The sequence below is a fragment of the Callithrix jacchus genome, chromosome 10, assembly GCF_049354715.1.
Source record: "Callithrix jacchus isolate 240 chromosome 10, calJac240_pri, whole genome shotgun sequence".
Classification (NCBI taxonomy): domain Eukaryota; kingdom Metazoa; phylum Chordata; class Mammalia; order Primates; family Cebidae; genus Callithrix; species Callithrix jacchus.
This window is the reverse complement of record NC_133511.1, coordinates 110394344-110416799: the sequence shown is the minus strand read 5'-3', so window position 1 is coordinate 110416799 and position 22456 is coordinate 110394344. Positions and strand designations below refer to the sequence as shown.

Here is a 22456-nt window from a genome sequence, read left to right as displayed (position 1 = left end):
TTGCTTATGGTCACAGAGCTGGGAAGTGACGGCAACCAGAATTCAAACCCAGGCCTGCTAACCCCTGAGACCTCCATGAACCACGGAAATCCCACTGCATGTCTGACCCTCAGAAGTCTGTCTACCAGCTCCCGAGATGCAGCCCCGCGCTACACATTGCTCTGCCTCTGCTCTGTGCTGGTATCCCACCTTCTCAGGTCCCCACGGATTCTCCACTTTATAGAAGTGGATACTGAGACTCAGTGAGGCCACGTCGCAGGTCCAAGGTCACACGGCTAGCAAGGAATGGGCATTTCACCTGGATTTGTTCATCTCCAAAGACAATGATCTTGGTTCAACTCAATTCAACAAATACGAATTAAACACTTGCTAGGTCCAGCCTTGACCTAAGTGCTGCCGCCATAGCAGTGAGCTTACCAAGACCCCGCCTTCCTAGAGCTTCCCTTGTGGTTTCGGGGAACAGACAAGACTAACAGACAAACATAAATCATCTAGTGTATCAGAGGTGGTAAGTGGGAGGGGGAAAGCAGAGCTGGGTAAGCAGGGCTGGGCGAGCCAGGAGTCGGGTGGGAGGGGGCCAAGCATTAAAGAGGGCAGACAGGGCAGGCCCCAGTGTGAAGGAGGGAGGGAGCCACATGAATAGCAGTACCTGCTGCATCACAGGTGCTTAATGAAAGATGCTAAAAGAATGAACTCATCATAGGATGTGCCTGGTGGAGAGTAATGGGGTGCTGGCCGTGCATAACAACAGCTGCCACCTATCAGCACCTAATAGGTGTCTGGACTCCCGCTGGCACTTTCCACACTCTACTCCTGTTCCTTACTTGTTCTTCACAGTGTGTGTGTGGATGAGACATTCGGTGCTCAATCGTTGGGTGTGAACTTGCAGATGAAGGGAATACAGGAGTGAGTGAAGGGCCTCGCGCCATGCCTGGCGTGAGATGGGCTGTCAGTGTTAGCTCCTTCCCCAAGATGGCTCAGCTCTGCTCCCTCTGGGACTTCCGACTTTTCTGTAAGGGAGAAAACTGCCAACCACAGAGATGTGTGCTGGACAGGCCAGACTTTCTCGGGGGTGCGGGCTGTGGCTTTGTGGTTAGGAACCAATGGAGCGGGTGGGTGTTTGGCTCTAAAAGGAAAGTCCGGGGAATCAGGTTCCTCTCCCGTCTGCTCCCGGCATCTCAGCACAGCCTAAATCACTGTTTGCTGAGAGACCAGCAGAGGTGATGTTTTTGAGGTTAATGCCCAGTGAGATTTGGGGGTTGGGGGGAGTTGGAACATTATCTGTAGACTCGGCTGGCGGGGGGAAATCCTGACAGTACTGCAAAAGTAAACGTGCTTTCCTATAATTAGATACATATTTACTTTAAAAGGTTATAATTTCCTACTGGTTTGCTGCTTGATAAATACAGTTTGTTATTTTTTTTTTCTTCGCTGCCGCTCAAGACAAACAAACCCAGGTTTGGACATGAATATAATCTCATGATGACAGTGGGCAGCAGTTTCCTTCCAAACCCCACCAGATACAAGAGAGGAGTGGATGGTGCTGGAGTGAGCTTGGCATGTGTGAGATGTGGGGGGCAGGCAGGCAGAAGGGCGAGAGGAGACGGCCTTCTGAGTACTCTTTATAATGAGTGACATGATTACTGCCCTGCCAGTCCCTCCTACATGCTTGTACTCCTCCACTACCCTCTGCCTGAGATGTCTTTCCATTCCCATTGCTAAATCCTATCCATGTATGGCAAAAAAAGCCACCTCCTCCAGGAAGCCACAGAGGATTCCTCTGCTTGGCAAGAACACTTTATTCTGAATGCTCATAGCCTGTTCCCAATTCCTCTACGGTAGTTGCCACAGTGCATGTAGTTGCTTGGCATTGTATGGTGAATCATGTCTCCACCTCCCCTGCCCCCCAAGAAAGAGATGTTGAAGACCCAACTGCCCGGTACCTGTGAATGTGACCTTATTTGGAAATGTTGTCTTTTCAGATGCAATTCGTTAAGAGGAGGTTCTACCCAATTAGGATGGGCCCTAATCCTATACGACTGGTATCTTTATGAGAAGGAGGTGACGCAACACAGAGACAGACATGCAGCAAGAAGGTCACATGATGACGGAGGCCGAGGCTGGACTAATGCAGCTGCAAGCTGAGGAACACCAAGATGAACAGCCACCAGCAGAATGAGGTGGGGCAAGGACGGAGTCTACCCAGAGTCTCAGAGGGAGCATGGCCCTGCTGACGATTTCAGACTTCCAGCCTCCAGACCTATGCATGGATGCATTTTTGTGGTTTTAAGCCACTTGGATCATGATACTTTCTTACAGCAGTCCTGGGAAATGAATGCACAGGGGGATGGGCCTTTTCTTCCTCCTGGAGAAGGCTCACTGCCGTCATAGCCTCTGGTACAGCGTAGGTGCTGAATCGACATTCACTGATGAGTGAATGGTTGGATGAACGGTCAGTCCCTGGAGAGGAGGATCCAGATCAGGCTAGCCTTTGTGTTCCCAAACTGCCTACTAAGGACCAAGGCCCTGTCCTAGTTCATGTCCCCATGGCCTCCAGTCTGGATCTCCACAGCAGGCAGCCAGCTGGCCTCCGTGCCTCCACTCTCATCTCCCAACCAACTTCCTCAAGCTTTGCTGACCTCTTAGGTCATTCCAAGAGTGGAATGGAACTTTCCAATCCCTGGGCCAACGCCCATGCTGTGTCCTTGGCCTGCAGCGCCCCTCCTCCCTTTCCCACCAGGCAGACCCCTACCCTCCTTCAGGCCTGAATGCCAACATTGGCTTCTCAATAGCTTCCCTGAACTGCCAGCCATCTCTCATCCCTGGCAGGATCACGTGTTCCCTCCTCTGTGCTCCCCTGGCTTTCTGTGTCCTCCATCTCTAGGATAGCTCCTGTCACACTAGCTTACCTATTTGTTTGCTTCTCTGTCTGCCCCGCTGGACTGTCAGTATCTTGAGGTGAAAGACCCTTCATTTGTCATCTGTGCCCTCATCATGCCTGCCAACAAATGGGAACATGTGGGGGCTGAGGAATGAATGAGGAGATGAGCAGGTGCCTGAAAATCAGGCAGAGTGGTGAGGAGGAATGAACCAGCCTCCTCTTTGGGCGCTTGTTAGGTGATTTTCACATCTGCCCCAGCTCCCTCCCAGGAACAAGGGTCCCAAATGACAAGGAGACTTGTGGGGAGACCCACTAGGCAGAGCTAGAAGGGGCTTTAAAGTGACTTCCTGGGCCAGATGTGGTGGCTCACTCTTGTAATCTCAACACTGGGAGGTCCGGGTAGGAGGATCGCTTGCACCCAGGAGTTTGAGACAAGCCTGGGCAACATAGTAAGATCCTATCCCTAAAAAATAAAAAAAAGCTAGACAGGTGTGGTGGTGCATGCCTTTGGTCCTAGCTACTCTGGAGGCTGGGGCGAGAGGGTCACTTGAGCCAGGGAGGTCAAGGCTGCAGTGAACCATGATTGTGCTACTGCTCTCCAGCCTTGGCAACAGAGCAAGATCCACAAATAAATACATAAATAACATATAAATAAATAAATGTGACTTTCTAGTCTGCCCATCTCAAATCAGAGATGAAGGACCCACAATCAGAGGAAAGGAAGAGGCTTGCTCCACGTCACACAACATACCATCACCCTTCTGCCAACACAAGGGCCATTCCAACACACGAAGGCATTCTCTGCCCAAAGCCACATGATTTGACTAGTGCCTTGGTGTACTGGTATACTTATGTGTTGACTCAATACAGCTCTCCCACATTAGGGGCTGGAATTGGAGGATTTGACGGGAAAGACGAAGGGATAAAAGATCTAAGTCCCTCAAGAGGAAATGAGAACTTAGACTTAGGTGCGCTTACCACATGCTGTCCCTGGGCAAGGTGCTTTGACACTTTATCTAGAAGTCTCAGCACAGCCTTAGTAGGTAGCTACCATTTACAGATCGAGAAAGTGAGGACTGGTTGCCCCAAGTCCCATAGAGAGAGCTGGGATTTGAACTGAAACCTACCTTGCCCAAAGGCCATGAGCTTCCTTCTCCACTATGGTGGCTCCTCCCGTGAAGGGTACTGGAATCTGGGTCAGGTCTTGGCTTCAGAGATGGCCAATTCTAAAAGGCAGCAGACTCTGTTTTCTCAGGTGCCTGGAGACCCTTGTGGTTTTTTTTTTTTTTTGAGACGGAGTCTTGCTCTTTTGCCCAGGGTGGAGTACAGTGGCGCAATCTCGGCTCACTGCAACCTCCATATCCCGGGTTCAAGCAATTCTCTTGCCTTAGCCTCCTAAGTAGCTGGGATTACAGGCACATGCCACCACTCCCAGCTAATTTTTTTGCATTTTTAGTAGAGATGGGGTTTCACCATGTTGGCCAGGCTGGTCTCGAACGTCTGACCTCATGATCTGCCCCCCTGGGCCTCCCAAAGTGCTGGGATTACAGGCATGAGCCACTGCACCCATAATGTTTGTGTTTTTTAAGTGAAGGAGAATGCTCTTGAGTGCCTGGGACCTTGAAGAAGCCCCTCTTCCAGGTGGAACAGTTAGGGCAAGAGAGAGGAGGAGGATAAGAATGCAGGCTGGGGGCTCAGGCTTGGAGGGTTCTATCCAATGTGTATGGAACTAACACAAGCAGCCACGTGGCTTTGGCCACATTAATGGGGGTGGAGTGTTAGGAAGGAAGGAGGTGATTGCTTTGGTACGCCTCGTAGGCGCCGAACAAAAGCCTGAGCAGAGTCCACTGCTGGGACCTTATGCTGAGAGACACGGCTTGATAAGAGGGCCAGGGATTTTTTCATCCTGGAGAAGACACAGCAGGAAATGAAAACTGTCATCAATACCTCAAGGGCTCTCCAGTGGATGAGCAATTAGACAGATTCCTTCTGGTTCTGAGAGCTGGAGTAAGGACCCGCAGCTGGAGGGTACAGCCAGACAGGCTTCACACCATCACCCTTCTTCAATGCAAGGGGCTGCCTTGGAGGGAGCCAGGCCTCCATCTCAGGCGTCAATCAAGCGAAACTGGTCAACAGGTGATTCAGCGTGAAATGATGGGTCAGATCAGGTGCCTCACCTTTGAAAGAGACAGGAATGGCTGGCCCCAGGAGACGCTCACAGCTCCACTCTCATTCTGAGTTTTCTATGGTGATACATTAATTACTTCCTAATAATTTAGATGCCCTGATCTTTCTAGATTTGACTAGTGCCTCTGAATTTCCCCTGATAGTGAGGTATGGGAATCTATACCTTAAAGTGATTCTGGTATGCATCCAGATTTGAAAATTACTGTCTGTGAGGCCATGGGGACAGCAACACCCCTCATCCCCTCCCTGAAACCTCCATTCCACACTCAGTACCCACTACGCAGCCCTCAGCCTCTAGTCCTTCACTGCTGCAAGCCAGAAGGCCCTGAATAGCCAAGACAGAGCTTGTACCTTGTGGCTGGCGGCTTCCCATCATGATCTTCTGGGCAAGTGGGAACAAAATCTTACTACTGTGTGGCTGGAATCCAAGGTGAGTGGCAGCCTCCCCAAGGCCTGGGATATGCATCTGGTATGTTTGCCAATAACAGGGTGGGATGGTTCACTCTATGTGTCAACTTGGCTGAGCCACGGTCCCTGGATCTAGAGTTAAACTTCATTCTAGCTGTTTCTGTGAGGGTGATTTAGGGTGTGATTAACACTGAAATCAGTGGGCTTTGAGGAAAATGATTGGCCTCCGAAGCATGGGTGGGCTTCATCTCATCAGCTGAAGGCCTCGATAGAACGAAAGACTGACCTGCCCTGAGCAGGAAAGCATTCAGCTGCAGATAGCCTTTGAACTTGAACTGCCCATTGCTTCTTTCCTGGGTCTTCCATCTGCCAGCCCATCCTGCAGATTCTGGACATGCCGGCCTCCATAACTGTGAGCCAATTCCTCAAAATGAACCCTTCTCTCTATACACATCCTATTGGTTCTGTTTCTCTGGAGAACCCTGATACCCAGGAACATGGACCAAGATGATCAGCGGAGAAATCACACAAAGGCAAGTTCTCTGGGCACCAGGAACTGCCAGGCATGGAGGGACCGAGAATGGGAAAACTCATTCTGGCTGGGTACAGTGGCTCACACCTGTTATCCCAGCACTTTGGGAGGCCGAGGCAGGTGGATCACTTGAGGTCAGGAGTTTGAGACCAGCCTGGCCAACATGGTGAAACCCGGTCTCTACTAAGAACGCAAAAAATATTAGCTGGGTTTGGTGGCGTGTGCCTGTAATCCCAGCTACTTGGGAGGCTGAGGCAGGAGAATTACTTGAGCCTAAGAGGAAGGTTGCAGTAAGCCGAGATTATGCCACTGCACTCCAGCCTGGGCAACAGAGTGAGACTCCATCTCGAAAAAAAAAAAAGAAAAAGAATCCTCATTCTGCCAAAGCAATTTCCCTCTGCTCTGAAGCCGGCTTCATCAATGCGGAGCACAGGCAGGCAGGGGGGAAGCACGTGAGGCTCCTCAGAACATACTTGGGAAATGCAGAAGGAAGCCAATCAGAGATCCAGTCATTGGGAGCTGGCGGTTGGGCCATGACTGCTGATGGAGAGTGTGCATGCCTGAACCTATCTGGACCCAGGAGGGGATGCTGAGGTGGGGAGTGGAAGGAGGAAGCCTCCAGATGACTTGGAAAAAGTAAATAGAGACAGAGACCCATGGAGGCCAGGGCCCATATCACTGTGAGAACCCAGATGAAGAAAGTTCAGGGAGAATGTTCCCAAGCCTTTGAGACTCAAGACTCCCAAACCAGAAAGACCTAGAGAGGTCATTCAGTTCAGTGCTGTCCTCCAGACTGGATAGCCAGCAGCCCAGGCCCGAGAAAGCCTTGTGATGGGAGTATTAGCAGATTATCAGAGAGGGAAGGGAGGTGAGAAGAAGGGAGGGAACCTTGATGCCCAAGATGGCCATGACCTTGGGGGCTTTTGAGCATTTCCTGGGTGCCAGGCACTGAACTGACAGCTTTCCATGCATCGTCTCATTGAATATGAACCATACTTATAGGAAGTAGGTACCATTACTGTCCCCACTTACGGATGAGGAGATGAAAGTACTGTTGAAGTAACTTACACAGGTAGGAAGTGGTGGGACTGAAATTTACACCCAGCTCTGCCTGATTCCAAAGTCCTTGTTCTTTATCACTAAGGAAGAAGAGAAAATAAGGAAAGGGGGGTGGGAATAGAAGGAGCATAATTCTGTTATTGGTAAATAAAGAAGTAGGCCCAGGAAAAACAAAGGATGTACTGAGGGCCTTGCCCCCTGGTGGTGCAGGCTGGGTGCGCGACTGAAGGCTACAGGACTGGACCAGGGCACACAGGACCGGGACTGGAGAGGAGCAGGCCCAGGGCCTGAACAAGTGTATTTTCAGGCCCTAGAGAAGGACTCCTTAAATCTCTCTCCTAATAAACCTGGAATTCCATTGTTTGTGTCCTTTTTTTTTCCTGGATTTCTCCTTAAAGTTTGAAAACCCCAGGGAGGCATGGCACATGGAGTGTAGCTCAAACACCTGCAGTAGGAGTGCATTCATCTGATGACTTTTCCTAGATCTGGTGATCTAACTCCAAGCTACCACCTTAGTGTGGGTCTAGGCAACAGGTTGGAGTAAAAGCCACAGCAAGGGCTGGCCTGGAGAGCAGAGAAAGAGAAGGGAGGAGCATCTAGATGCATGTCAAGGTATTCCTCAGGCTCCTTGGATCAGCATTTCCTAAGCCAGGAGTGCCACTTTCCTCCTCAGATCTCATCATCCACCCTGGTCAATGATGCCGCAATTCTGGGAGTTATCTCCGACTCACCCTTTCTCCCTCCCATCCCATCAACAATGATGTCCTGCCAATTCTACCTCCTAAACAGATCTCAAATCCTCCCACTTCTCCTACCTCCACTGCTGTCACTCAGTCCACATCATGGCCCCTCACCTGGACGAAGGTCAGCACCTACTAGCTGGTCTCCCTGCTTCACCTCTTGCCTCTCAACCATCCATCCTTCACTCAGCAGCCCCGGTTGTCTTTTGAAAGACAAACCCTGCCAGGTCTCTTGTCTCCTGAAAACTTGTCCATGGCTCCCCATGGCTTGCAGGATAAAGCCCAAGCTGCTGAGCAGTGCATAGGAGGTCCTCTGAGATCTGACAGTCCCTGCCTGCCCAATTCCACCTCCTGCCCCTGCGCCCCAGGATGCCCCCAACACTGGCCATCTCTGCTTCTTGGGGCTCCGTCCCTGAAGACCTCACACTTCCCTGGCTTTGCACATGTTGCTCCACCTTCGTGTATTGTCCCTTCCCTGTCCCTTCCCTGTCCCCCTTTGCTGTTCTGTGAAACTCATCTTTTAAAATGTAAGCCAGGCATCATCACTTCTGGGAAACCTTCCTGGATCTGCCCCTTCTCCATCTGCAGGCAGAGATGCCCCAGGTACTCAGTACATCCCTCTCCATGTGCTTTAATTATGTGTGGACTTGTCCGTCTCTGCCAGACTGTTGAGCATATGGGAGCCCTTGAAATAAGAACAGGGATTGGATCTTTCTCATTGCCAGTGACTAGCCCTGGGCCTGCCCCATAATTAGAGCTTGATGAGAACCTGGAATAAAGGCAGACATACAAGCAACCATGGCGTCAGGCAGAAGGTGATGAGAGACAAGATTATAATGAGAGGTACAAGGGCAAAAGAGGAGATTGATTCTAAGTCTTTCTGGAGGTGGCAGCATAGAAGAGGGGTCATAAAGCATGAGTAAGCTTTCAATAAGCAGAGGTGGAAAGACAGGAGCCAGCTTGGAAGCTCTGCCAACCATTTGCATAAATGCACTGTAGCTGCTGGCCTCACCAGTCAGGTGCCCCTGAGACCCAACCTTAGAATCTAGTCTACTGGGAGCCCTGACCTGGCCCTTCCAGCCATAATATTAATAGTAAGGGGTCCAGATTCCCAGGGCAGATTGCCTGTCCTTAGGTCACTGGAAAAAGAAAGAAATTTGAACATTTAAATACCCTGGCCAGATTCCCCATTGTTCTGATTCACGTCCCTTTATTTGCCCTGAAGCTTAGTCCCACTCCAACAGTGCTCCTTGTTCATTCCCTCATTTTATCCTCTGCAGGCTCAAAGTCTGAAAGGGAACCAGAGCATGGGGGTGGGGAAGTTGGGCTCAGAAGGCCCAGAGGCTAGGTCCCTCCTGCTGCTCCTGAGACCCTGTATTCTTTGGGGCAACACGGAGACTGGGGAGAAGACAAATTTCTGTGCTAAGAAGAGTATTTGGATGTGTTGACAAGGTCTCTATAGTAACCAGGAAATTGAACAAGTGTCGCCAGAAACCCACAAACAAGAAGGCGTATTTTCCCCCAAATTGGTCAGTTGTATCCAGGAAGCTGGCCTGTGGGCTGGGGGTTTAGCCATGAATGTGAGCAATTAGAAGCCAAGCAACCATGCTCCTTCCCTGGCTGGCATTTGAAGCTTAGCTGAGTGCTGAGGCTCCCTTGGTGCTCGGGAGCACAGAATCAGGAGACTGCCTTTTGTAGGCAATTCGGTCTTGCTTTTGATCAAAGAATAAGCAATAAAGAACAAAACCAACAACAAAAGGAGAAGCAAAATAACTCAAGAGAGAGCAATGGAGTTGGGTCAGCTTTTGCTGTCTGAGAAACAACAGGACTCTGCTTCTAGAACCCACTCCTCGGGGCCGGAAGGGGTGGATGAGGAAGGCAGGTTACAGACAGCAAGGGAGGGGTGGACATTTTTGGAGCTTCTATGCGCTAAGCACAGGATTCTGCTGAAAAAAAATTGAGGCCAAAGAGCACGGTGGCTAAGAGTGGAGTGCCAGAGCTGGGCTAGCTGGGCTCAAAATCTGCACTGTCCTCTCCAATACTGTCCCTGGGCTTTATTTAACCAACCTGAACCTCCATTTCCTTAGCAGCAAGCTACGAGTTGTTATGAAGATTAAATACATATGAAGAGTTTAGAACCCAACCCGACACAGTAAATGCTCACTAAGTATTAGTATTACATTAACTTGAATCTTCACAATAACCTATGGGTTTGTAATTTTACTTTCCTCAGTTTGAGGGTAAGGAAACAGGTTCAGCCCGAGAAATCCCCTGCTCAGGGCACACAGTGCTGGCAAGAGGCCGGATGGGACTCAAGTCCAAGTCTGACAGATCTCCTCGAACTTCAATGCCTCTGGCAGGAGCTGGATCCCGATGAATCTAGGTGATGACAGGACTCTTCCTGGCTCTTGGGCTCTCATTTCTGTAAAGGAGGTGCCACTCACCCCTACACATGACTCCCATGTGATGGGGCTCACAGAGCAGGGTGAGCCTCCCTCAGAGTCACAGGCCAGAGGCATCAAGACAGCATCCCCTGGTCCTTCCTCCCTGCTGCCTCCATGGCTCCTTGTCACCCAAGATGACAGACAGAGCAGCAGGTTGGGAATCAGTAGACGTGGGTTCCAGCTCCGCTGCAAACCTGCTGCATGACCTTGTGCAAGCCAGTTTCCCCATCTTGAAAATGAAGAGGTTGGATTTTGCCATGCTGAGCTCTCTGAGAGTCTGAGTTTTCAATTCTGGGGATCAGAGTGTCACATCTCACATGCTATGATGAAAAGGTGAGCGTTTCAGCCAGGTGACTGCAGTGAGAAGAGACCGCCTATCCTCTCAGTGCTCCGTGGAAGCACATCAGTTTAGGACACATCGTACATTCAACAGACTTTGAGAAAAATCAGGGGGTAGAAGTGGGGAGAGAACCACTGTTGACTTTGCACACCTCAGGCTGTGGGACTGACACTTCCACACACAAGAACCAGTGACACTCCCAATGGCACAGGGAGTGTTCATGATGCCATCTTACAGAAGAGGCAACTGAGATGCAGAGAAGTCAGGTTTTAGCACCAACATGATCTTTTGACACAGATATTTCTGAATCCAAATCCATGCTCATTATAAGATTACAGGCAAACTGCCGGACACGGTGGCTCACGCCTGTAATCCCAGCACTTTGGGAGGCTGAGGTGGGCGGATCACAAGGTCAGGAGTTCGAGGCCAGCCTGACCAACATGGTGAAACCCCATCTCTACTAAAAATACAAAAATTAGCTGGATGGCAGTGCACGCCTGTAATCCCAGCTACTCAGGAGGCTGAGGCAGGAGAATTGTTTGAACCCAGGAGGCAGAGGTTGCAATGAGCCGAGATGGCGCCACTGCACTCCAGATTGCACCATTGCACTCTGCCTGGGCGACAGAGTGAGACTCCATCTCAAAAGAAAAGAAAAAAAAAGATTACAAGCAAACAACAAATTCCAAGCAAAAAAGTGAAATCTTTTTTTTTTTATCCCAAGCATTTTGCTTTTAAAGGGCCAATCTTCTCTTCATATGCAAAGTGGGAGCCAAGATCTGGGTCATAGTTTACAGTCCCTGATCCCAGTTGTCCTGGAAGAAAACAGGGACCCATCAGGGCCTGGAAAGCTTGTGTCTGAATCTCTAGCAATCCCTGGCTGGCTGATTTCTTCTAAAGTCAGCCAAGTCGGAGCCTGGTGGGTTGGAAGACCACTTCCCTGGTGGTACAGACCCATTCCCCATGTATTTCCCACCATCCACGGTTTTCTTGTCTTCCCTGAATTCCTTCTTGGCAGGCAGTTTACCAGACATCCAAGCACCAAACCGGGCCATGTATGTCTGGCCTGGTCCTCTGTGCAGCTGGAGGAGCCAAGCCCCTTCCTGCCCTTCCTTAGGAAGCAAAGCACCTCCTTACTGTCTTCCCGGCAGAGCCAGTGGAGGCAGGGGCTTGGGAATGGAGCACATCTGCAACTTCAGTCTGGCTCTCTGCCCTTTAATCATATCCCTGGGATGGGAGTGGTGGCTCATGCCTATAATCCCAGCACTTTGGGAGGCCAAGGCGGGTGGCCTTGGCCACCTAAGGTTAGGAGCCTGGCCAACATGGTGAAACCTCATCTCTATTAAAATACAAAAATTAGCTGGGCGTGGTGGCATGCACCTATAATCCCAGCTACTCGGGAGGCTGAGGCAGGAGAATCACTTGAATCAGGAAGGCAGAGGTTGCAGTGAGCCAAGATCATGCCACTGCACTATAGATAGCCTGGGTGACAGAGTGAGACTCCATCTCAAAAAAAAGAAAAAAAAAAAAAAAAAAAGGCCAGGCACAGTGGCTCACGCCTGTAATCCCAGCACTTTGGGTGGCTGAGGCAGGTGAATCATGAGGTCAGAAGTCTGAGACCAGCCTGGCCAACATGGTGAAACCCCTTCTCTACTAAAAATACAAAAAATTAGCTGGGTGTAGTGGTGGGCACATGTAGTCCCAGCTAGTTGGGAGGCTGAGGCAGAGAACTGCTTGAACCCAGGAGATGGAGGTTGTAGTGAGCTGAGATTGCATCACTGCACTCCAGCCCTGGTGATAGAGTGAGACCCCATCACAAAAAAAAAAAAAAAAAAAAAAATTGTGTGAACCTACACTCTTCCTCTCTGGGCTTCAGCTTTATATTTGAAAAATGGGGATACTATTTCCTTTGAGAGTTATATGTAGACTTAATGAGCACAGAGCTTTCAGATCCGGGTTTCATGGAAGCACCAAAGGGTCTGTTAGGAGTGGGGAGGATGCGAAACGGTGAGAGACAGGGCCTTAGGTGCCCGTCCCATTCCATCAGAGGCGCTTCTCTGGTATTTGCTTCACATGGCCAGGTTAGAACTGCGATTTTGGATGGCGGAAAGGGTTATACAGCTGAAAGAAAGTAGAAAGACCGCTGCTCTAGTTGTTGAGGAAGTGCTCGGCACCCAGCGGAGCACTTTCCCTCTCCTCGCCCCCATCATTCTCCCCGCCTGGATTTCTATTAGATGGCTCGGTGAAAACCCGGGCCCAGATGAATGGAGAGAAGGCAGCAGGCAGGAGATGGAGTGCTTTTAAAATATCAAGCGAATCACTGCAGGTGTGGAGTGCCTGGCCGGGACTGGGGGTCAGGGAGGCTGTGACCCAAATATGACAGGGCACAGGCTCGCCAAAGCGCCACACGGAGGGACCGTGCCTGCTGGTTCCACGGAGGGACCAGCACAGAAGACAATGCTCCCCAGCACCGGCCCCTGCTCCCCCAACCACCACCATCTCCTCCTCCTCCTCCCTCAACCTCCTCCTCCTCCTCCCCCAACCCCCTCCTCCTCCTCCCCCAACCCCCTCCTCCTCCTCCCCCAACCTCCTCCTCCTCTTCCCTGATCCCCCAACCTCCTCCTCCTCCTCTCCCTCCCCCTCCCTCTCCCTCGAAAAGAGAGAGCTCTGAAATGTGCGAAGGGACACAAGAGGTGGGGTCTGCTGCACTTCGAGGGCACCGAGAAGAAAGAGCTGCCATCAACCCTGCCCGGTTTTCCCAGATCCTCTGAAAATGGACCTCCGCGAGGAGCAGCTCGGCAACAGGAGCCACAGCGCCACCTACAGGCTTCCTTCGTGCCGTTTGCCTTCAAATGCCCCTTCTCAGCTGCAGGTAGTACAGGCTAGGTGTGCGGGGTGGGAGCTCAAGAAACCCACTGAACTGCGAGGTGTTGTGTTGCTGATATGCTCAGACAAATGAGCTTGGCGTAGACAGAAAGGTCGTTGCTAACATGTTTCTTGCAGGCAGGGTCTCAGGGCTGCACTCCAGGCAGGAAATCTCCCATCTTAGTGCTGTAGAAACTGAGGCCAAAACTGTCCACAGTTCCACAGTGAGTTGGAGGCAGAGCTAGGGCTGGAAGCATTCCATGCCTCTCCACTTGGATGGCTGTTCACCTGTTAATTCTGCGATAACTGTACTGTGTAAGAGACAGTCACCACGGGCCTGCAACACACACACTAGAGTGGCTCCTTCTCACTCAGAAGTGTCAGGAGATAGGGCCGAGTTTAGAGGTTGCAGCTACAGATGAGCCTCCGAATACAGGCTCCATGGGGAATAAGCCTCTGCTCTGAATGTGGATGTGAGAGAATTGAGTTCACAGGACTGGCCTTCCCTCCTACACACGCTCAGGCTCACCCTCTCCATCTAGCAAACTGTCTGCCCTTTATGGCCCACTCACAGAGTGCTGCCTTCTAAGGCCTTCTCTGATTCCTTCTCCCTGCCACTGAGTCCATCATCTCTGCCTGTGCCACCACAGTACTTATTCGAGACATTGATCATTGAACAGAATCTCCCTGTATTATGATGATTTATGTGTCTGTTTGTCTAAATGGAGAGTTCTGATGTCTCCAAGGCTCAGCCCAGAGTCAAATACAGAGCAGGTTGGCACTCCAAAAAGGATGGGTAGATGGATGAATGGGTGGGCATGTGGGTGGGTGGATTAAAGGGTGGGTGGATGGATGGATGGATGGGTGGGTGGGTGGGTGGATAGATGGATAAGTGAGTGGACAGCAAATGAGATACACCTGAAGGATGGGGAACTACTCTATTCAATATTCTAGAGCAGGGAGAGCATCTGTTTCTAAGGAGACCTGCAGCTAAAAGCATCTGCTTCCAAGTCCAAGTCAAAAAGCCTAACAGAGTGAGCACACTAAGGGGAGTTGGGCTGGCCCGACTGCCCCTTCCCCCTGGTTTCCCAGGGAACCTGTTAGAAACCTGACAGTGGTCCCCAACATGTAGTTAGTTCCCTGAATGCCCGCGCCAGAATCACCTGAAGTTTGTGAAAATGCAGGCTTCTGGGCCATTTCCTCAGAGATTATGATTCAGCAAGCTCGGAAGGGCCTGGGAATCAGCAAAGTGAAGCTGATGGGAAGGTAAGTTTGACACCACTCATCAACACAGTATACGAGGACATGCCAGAAACTGCCTCTGCTGACTGGTCCATCCACAGAGGCTTGAAGAAATGACCCTCTCTCTCAGACACCAAATTGTAGAAAGTGCCTATGGTGTCTTCAGAAGTCCAGGGAGAAGAAGGGTTTCTAACTCCCTCCACGCATCCCACCCCACCCCTGGCCAGAGCCTGACGGGGCTGGCCCATTCCCTAAAGAGAAACGGCCTTCTCCTCCCTAAAAGCGACAGCACGCAGGGCCTGCCTTGTGCTCCCCTTCCCCGGCAAAGCCCATGGTGGCGGGGCTTTATTTCCCGTTTACCATGGCAGAGAAGCCAGCAGCTGTTTCCAGTGTCTGTTTCTACCTAAACACAGCTCCTGATCCCAAACATGGGCCCTGCCAGCAAACGCTAGCAGACTCTGGGCTGATGTAGAATGCTAGCAGACTCTGGGCTGATGTAGAACGCTAGCAGACTCTGGGCTGATGTAGAACACTAGCAGTCCCCCATTGGGTTCAGGCTGGAGAGGGCTCAAGGATGAAGACAGGACCAGAAGACGGTTCTGGACGGGGGCACAGCCAAACATCTTGGCAACTGTGAGTGAGCAAGCAGCCCTCCCAGGCCAGCTGGTGAGCTCCTGGAAGGAGCAGAAAGGGCCCACTGGAAGGCAAAGAAAACAAACTGTCATCCAAATCCCGGCTTGTCCTTATGGTCCAATAACCTGAGCTCCAGCCACACTGGGTCTTCTGTTGAATACCTACTATGTGTCAGGCTCTCTATCTGGTGCCTTACTATTTAGGTTAATCCCCACAATAGCCTTAGGAGAGAGGTAACCTCATGATGCTCATGTCACATACAAGGACACTGAGGTCCAGGAAGGCAAAGTGACTTGCCCAGAGCCTGAGCGGGTCAGCCCAGATGCAGAGTTAGAGCTGGAGGCCAGGCGCCAGAAGAGGGAGCTGCTTTTCTGGGCTCCCTGGCTGCAGCTGCACTGTTCTCCACGCCCACACCAGGCTGTCTGGCCCCCCTGCCTCTGTCCACGCTACTCCTCCATCCAGAATGCCTGCCCCCTGGTGCCATGAACATAGTCCTTCTGGTTCTTCAGAGTCACAGGCCACTTCTTCCCTAAAGACCTCCTGGATCCCATCTCCTACCCAAATAGAGAAGTTAATTGCTGTGTTCCCACAGCATACTCGTTGGCCTGGTATTCAACGCCATTTTCCGCTGTCTTACAGTTGCTGAGATTCACAGCAATCCCCCTACCCCTCAGTCTCCTACCCCCACTCCTGCTGTCACCACCACACAGCCTTTGTCCATCACACCCGTGCCCAGCACCTAACTTGGAGCTTCAGCAGGTTTCAGGCTGTCCCTCTGGGGAACCACATGGGTCCAGGGCCCACATATAGACTGAGTACTAAATAAATTGCCCTTCCCAGCCATGGACAGCCAGTCATTACTGAGGGTGGTATGGCCCAGTCATTACTGAGGGTGGTATGTTCTTCCTAATGGAAGAACACTGAATGCTAAGCTTGAAGGCCTAGCTTTGAGGTTGGTTCTGAGACTCATTCACAGTGTGATATTGAGCTTCTCTGGACCTCAGGTTCCATCTGTAGAGTGAGTGGTGAATGGAAGAGATGATCTCTATTTTCCATAACTCTGTTAAACACTTACCGTGCACTGAATATGGACATTTGAGTCTTTATCAAGGGTCTAATCCACTGAGCCCTCAGAGTGGCTACAGGTGCCTGCCTGAGGGCAACTGAGATGGGCTCAGCTGGACCCAAGGCTCTGCCTGTGAGTAGGAAGATGAGTTTGGGTGTGTCAGCTAAAGGGCTCTGAATACCAGGAAGGGAACATGGAACTGATTTAATATTCGGGGGAGTAGTTGTTGCTCCCTTTGGGCAAAGGACAGGAGACTGGGGTGAGGGATGATGTGAGGGGTGATAGAAAGAGGACCTGTGCCTGAGACACTACTCGGGTGCCTGCTTGATGTAGGACGCCTGGCTTTCATGAGCCAAGGGTCTGTACCAGCATGAGTGGCAGTGGGATTGAAGAAGGGAGAAGTTCTGGAAACATCTTAAAAGAAGAATGTTTGGGATTCCTAGAGACTTCAGCATGTAGCCGGGAGGACAAAAGGAAGCACAGATGGCTCAGAAGCTTGATCTTGGGGTTGGTGAGTTTTGGACAATGAGTCGAGGGGGTGAGTGCCTGTGGCTCCAGTACTGAGGGCCAAGGGCTAAGGAAAAAGGGACAAGGGAAAGGCCTGGGTGCCAGTCTCCATTCCTGCTCCTAACCACAGCAGATCATCCTTCCACTCTGAGCCCGTTTTGTCCCCCGTGAAATGGGGGAAAGGAATCCTGCCTACCTGATAGGGATGCTGTGGGGCTTTCATGCCCTCATTGATATGCAGCGTCTGCATAGGGTAAGCCTCATAAATATTGACTAGTATAATGGCTATGTGTCCACGATCCATTTTCATTTCACAATGTAATACTAATACCTACCATTTATTGATCACCTGCCATGTGCCGGGCACTGTAACAAGTAATTTGTTTATATTCATGATCTGATTTCTTCCTCACAAGAATTCTCTAAGAACCCCCTGTGTTGTGCAGACAGTTAACACTGAAGATCAGAGAACTCGGGCAACTTTCCTGAGACAGCACAGCAGCTGAGAAGCAGTCACGTCCAGCCGACATTCAGTCAGCACCTAACAGGTCCTGGGCACTGGTTGGGACACAAAGAGGTGTAGAACCTGGCTTGGTCCTTCGAGGCAGCTCACTGCAGCTACCGGAACAGGTCTCATTGAGCTATTTGTTCTGTAATTTTATTCTCTGCTGTGAATGTTGATAGACAGGGAACAAATATCTCCTGGTTGGACTCTCCAAGCATGGGGCACTGGGGAAGGATGTCAAGCTCTGAGACCATTGTTCACGATGAGCGGCTGCACCCGCCCGCCCGCCAGCCTTTTATCCAACTTGGCTGGGTGCTATTATTCAGCTCTGAGCCATCACCAGGAGCTGCAAAGCAGTTAATTACAGAAGTATAATCCCCTTCTTCACGAGAAGCTGATCTTCTAGGGTTGCGAGAAGATAAGATTTATGCCTCTTTCAATTCCTTTATTCTCTCATCAACATAGATTCATATTTCAGTTTCCTGCATTGGAAACAAAAAGGAAACTCGCTCAGCCCACTGCTGCCTGAGAGAGATAAATTAGGCTACACAAAGAACCAGTCCTGTAAACTCAATCTCTTTCCCTTCCTTTCATGTTTGTGATTATAAACAGAGTCAAGGGCAGTTGAAATATAACCCTCTGCCTGCCTGCCTGACTGCCTGTCCTAATCAAAGAGAGGAGACAAACGCAGTGATAGCGATCCATGTGGTGCTAGGAAAGAGGGACGCAGGCCCCCCATGATCCCACGCCAGCCTGGTGAGCAGATCAGATAGAAAGGCCTTTGTCTCTAACCATTCTCTGGTCACAAAATTGTTTCAAAAGGCCACGGAGAGAAGCTGGATGCCGCGCTATGGCAAATGCTTTCATTGTCTTGATGGCAACGTGCATGATGCTATTTGCTCAAAAGAAAGGCCTTTCGCTTTGGCGGGCTGTGCACTGTGAATGTGCCAGGGCTCCTGGCCAGTCTCAGAAGTGTGCGGACAGAGGTCGCCAGAGGATCAGACCACAGAACAAGGCCAGGGTTGGCAGCCCCGAGGAGCAGAGAGATTCCAGGCTCTTCTGAGAGGAGAGGCCCACTTACTGAGAGCAGTCCTGAGTGAAATGACGTTATCTGACCGAGGAATCAGGGCGGGTTTTTTTAAATTATTATTGTTGTTGCTATCCAACTGCTTTTGTTGTTTTTGAGCATCACTGGAGGGAACTGCGGAGAGTTCGGTTGGCAGATGAGGAAGAAGGGGGCCACAGGAAGGAGCCGATTTGCTCAAGGACACAGGGCAAATGTGTGGCAGAAGTGAGAATGACAAAAGTCCTGATCACAACAGTGGATCGCGGCGCCTACTGTAACGCACCAGACACTGTGCTAAGCATCACCATCCCTCATCTTCATGACAATTAAAAAGCAAGCCGCATCACCCACACTTACAGAGAAGGAAACTGAGGCTCAGAGGAGGTAAGATACTTGCTGGAGGCCACAGTTAGTGGCCAACTCTGGAGTCCCTGTCCCCGACTGCCATGCAATTCTGCCTCCCCCAGGGACTCCTTTCTGGCATCCTGACTCTTCTTGGAGGACTTTTTGCAACTGCTGGTTGGCGAAGGGGAAAATCTAATTTTTGAAGGATAATGAAGAAAGGGAGGAAGGCAGGAGAAGAAACAGAATACAAGAGCCAAGTTGGCCCCCATAATAAAATGTCATCCCACAAGATGTAAGACAATAGTCTTTAATAGACTTCGAGATTCAATTATCCCTTTATATTTGCATCAGACCCATCACCATCTAAATTATCCATTCACCGTGAACACACCCTAATTCACAAATCGAATATTAAGCAAATGAAGTTTGAGAGCCGGGTAGCCTGTAAGCCGTCACTCCTCAAAGACACACACCTCAGCATTCACTCCCAAGGGAAGAAGGTTAATAAAAGCCTGGGGCACGGTCTCTTGTTCAAGGCCTGGGGCCTGTCTCACAGACAGCTAAGAAGAGCTCTGTGATTAAGAGGCAGAATCCATCTTTTCCATTCTGGGGCTTTTAAAGCATGTTCCTCTCATCTCTCCTGGCCACCCTCTCTCAAGCCCTCAGATGGCAATTCCTGACTCTCTCTGAATCATTCCCATTTTTTTCCCAAAAGACTTTACAGGTGTGATATCTCCAGTGAATGCCAACACATTTGGTTTTGCTAGCAACTGTCAGGGTAAGGACACGCCAGCTCAGTCCCACTTTTCTAGGTGACGGAACCTTCCTTGGCACACGCATTAGCCTTGTCAGAGAGGCTGATGACCCACCCTGCACAGATCCCACATAAGTAGCTCCTAAATTCCCCTTCTTATTCTATCCCTCTTCAGCGTTTTTTTTTTTTTTTTTTTTAGCTTTCCTCCTTTAAGTTATAAAACTAATATATGTTCATTATAACAGGTTATTCAACAGAGTTGTATAAAGCAAAGTTCCTAATTCTCATCTAGCCCAATTCCGCGTACAAGTGAATTAACGACAGTCTGATAAGTGTCCTTCTATGTGTTTCTTTTGGTTTATATAGATATTCAAGGTTCTCTTACACATGATTTTTTTTTTTTTTTTGAGACAGAGTCTCACTCTGTTGCCCAGGCTGGAGTGAAGTGACATGAACTCAGCTCACTGCAACCTCTGCCTCCTGAGTTCAAGTGATTCTCCTACTTCAGCCTCCCAAGTAGCTGGGATTACAGGCACCCACCATGACATCCAGCTAATTTCTGTATTTTTAGTAAAGTTGGGGTTTTACCATGTTGTCCAGGCTGATCTTGGACTTCTGACCTCAGGAGATCTGCCTGCTTCAGCCTCCCAAATCCTTAAACATGATTTTTGCCTTTTTTCTTTCTTAAAAATATGAGATCACACCATACATGTTTTTCTACATCTTGTTATTCAGAATTAACAAAATATCATGGATATCTTTTCAGATCAGATAGAGACGTCTGACTCATTCTTTTCAATAATGTTGCACGCAGGACATTATGTAGTATGACTGAGACACCATTTGCCAGGCCATCCTGTATCCTGACCCTCCTAGATGGCATGCGTAGCCTCTCATACCTATGAATGGCGTGGTTTCCCTCCATTGATAAACCGCTTGTCTTTGGCAAGGCCCTTTCCAGGATGGCTTAGCTTTGGAGAGGGGACTCCTTATCCATACAATGTTCTTGAGGACAGTCCCTGCTAAGATAATCCTGGCCTTTCAGGAAAGACCCAGACAGACTTGTAAGAGCAGGTTTCACAGCCACGAAATCTGGACTTCCTTTGGCAATGAAAAAAAACCACACACACGAAGCATAACTAAACCCTTAAGACATCATAAACAGGCAAGCGAAAATACGACACAAAGTTCTAGGCATAAACCCAATACCCACAAGAAAGACTTAGGAAAATAATCCTTGAGAACAGAAAAAGACGTTGTTTACCAAAGAAAGATTTTTTATAATGCCGATGCTGCGTTTTATTAGAGAGGGAAGAGGCCTGAAGAGGAGACAGCCTACAGAAGATTTCTGTGCTCATTTAAACTGAATGCTAAAACACTCTATGTCTGAAATGTTGCAAAACTGGAAGTAAATTCTTTGAGGCAATCTGCTTTTCTAGAGCTCTTTTATGGAAGTCACATTTGAACAGTTTTAGAAATCAAAATGAAATCTCACAAAATGTATTAAGAGTTTGTCTCCTTTAGCACTAGTTATACCATTTCTGGGACTCTATCCTAAAGAAATAATCAGGAATGCCAGCAAAGATACACCTATAGGGATATTTATCCAGCATTACTTATAATTTAAGAAAATAGAAAGCAAGGTAAATGGTCTAAAACAGGAAAATGTAATTGTACGCAACTATGAAAAGAGATATTCACACTACGGAGTACCAAGAATAAATGCTTATGATATTAAGAGAGAAATACAATTGTATATTCAATCTATGTAAAAATACACATAGAAAACACTGAAAGGAAATACACCAACATATTAACTGTGGTTATCTCTGGGTAATAGAACTACATATTATGTTTCTTCTTCTCTTTTACTTTTCTGTAATTTAAAAACTTTCTAAAATTAACCTGCATTACTTTTATAATGGATTAGATTAAACCACACACACAAAAATAGAACTGATTCTACTGACTATTTTTAGGATCATGGACTGGTATGTATGAGAAGGAATGGGCATGAATAAGGCTAAGGGTTTTCTGGGTTGGGGCAGTGATGGAGAAAATCCTCCCACTCTTAGGTAGTTTTAAGGGTGTGGCCTCTCTAATCCAATACCTTCTACAGAACAATTAGCACACAAAGAAAGCTTAATAACATCAAACAGAGGACATTGCCAATTCACTGGACATTTAGTACATGTATGCTATGTGCCAGACGCTAGGGGAAATAACCAACTTTGCATTCTAGTTTATTAAAAAAAAGATCAAGAATACACTTTGTCCCCAACATTATATATAAAATGTAGCACAATGATTCCCTCAATTTTCCTTCCATTGTTTTCAGAAAGGGAAACAAAAAGAAAAATGAACAAGTTGAGATTTGCAGTGGACGTCAGGAAAGAACATGTTGGAAGTAATCCCAGGACTTTCAACAAACTCTGTTAAGAGTTGTTCTTCATTAGAGCCAGCTCTGAGAAAAGAGGCAGCCAGGCAGTTATTAAACCAAGGTTTGCAGTTTCTGCTGTCTGTTCTGAAAAAATTTGACAGATGCGTCCTCTCAGCGGGACCAGTAAACGGTTATTAATGCATTCATTCAATCAATGCCTACTATGTGTAGCACTCTTTTAGGAGCTGGGAGCAATGCAGAGAATCAAGGTCCTTGCATTCATGGTACTTACATTCTAGTGCAAGAGACAGGCAACAGACAAATAAAACACAAACTAATATTATTCAGGTCATGATCACTGCTATGGAAAAATTAATTAATTAAACAGATTAAGGAATAGAGCGACAAAAGGCTCTTTTCTGGATAAGGTATTAAGAGAAGTCTTCCCTAAAGAGGTGACGCTTGAGCAGAGGACTGAGTGGTGAAGAGGACAGAGTGATATGAA

At 49.0% G+C, this 22456-nt stretch overlaps 1 long non-coding RNA gene across 2 annotated transcripts; it reads left to right on the top strand.

Annotated features, from left to right (window-relative positions):
- The first annotated feature begins 14352 nt into the window (after nt 1–14352).
- LOC103796297 (uncharacterized) lies at nt 14353–19391 on the top strand. Of its 2 annotated transcripts, XR_013522929.1 has the most exons (4): nt 14353–14487; nt 14586–14719; nt 17348–18856; nt 18940–19391. It is a non-coding gene; the product is annotated as an uncharacterized LOC103796297 (long non-coding RNA). The 2 variants fall into 2 exon arrangements; XR_004730636.3 differs by having other exon boundaries at nt 14353–14719.
- Nucleotides 19392–22456: the final 3065 nt, after the last annotated feature.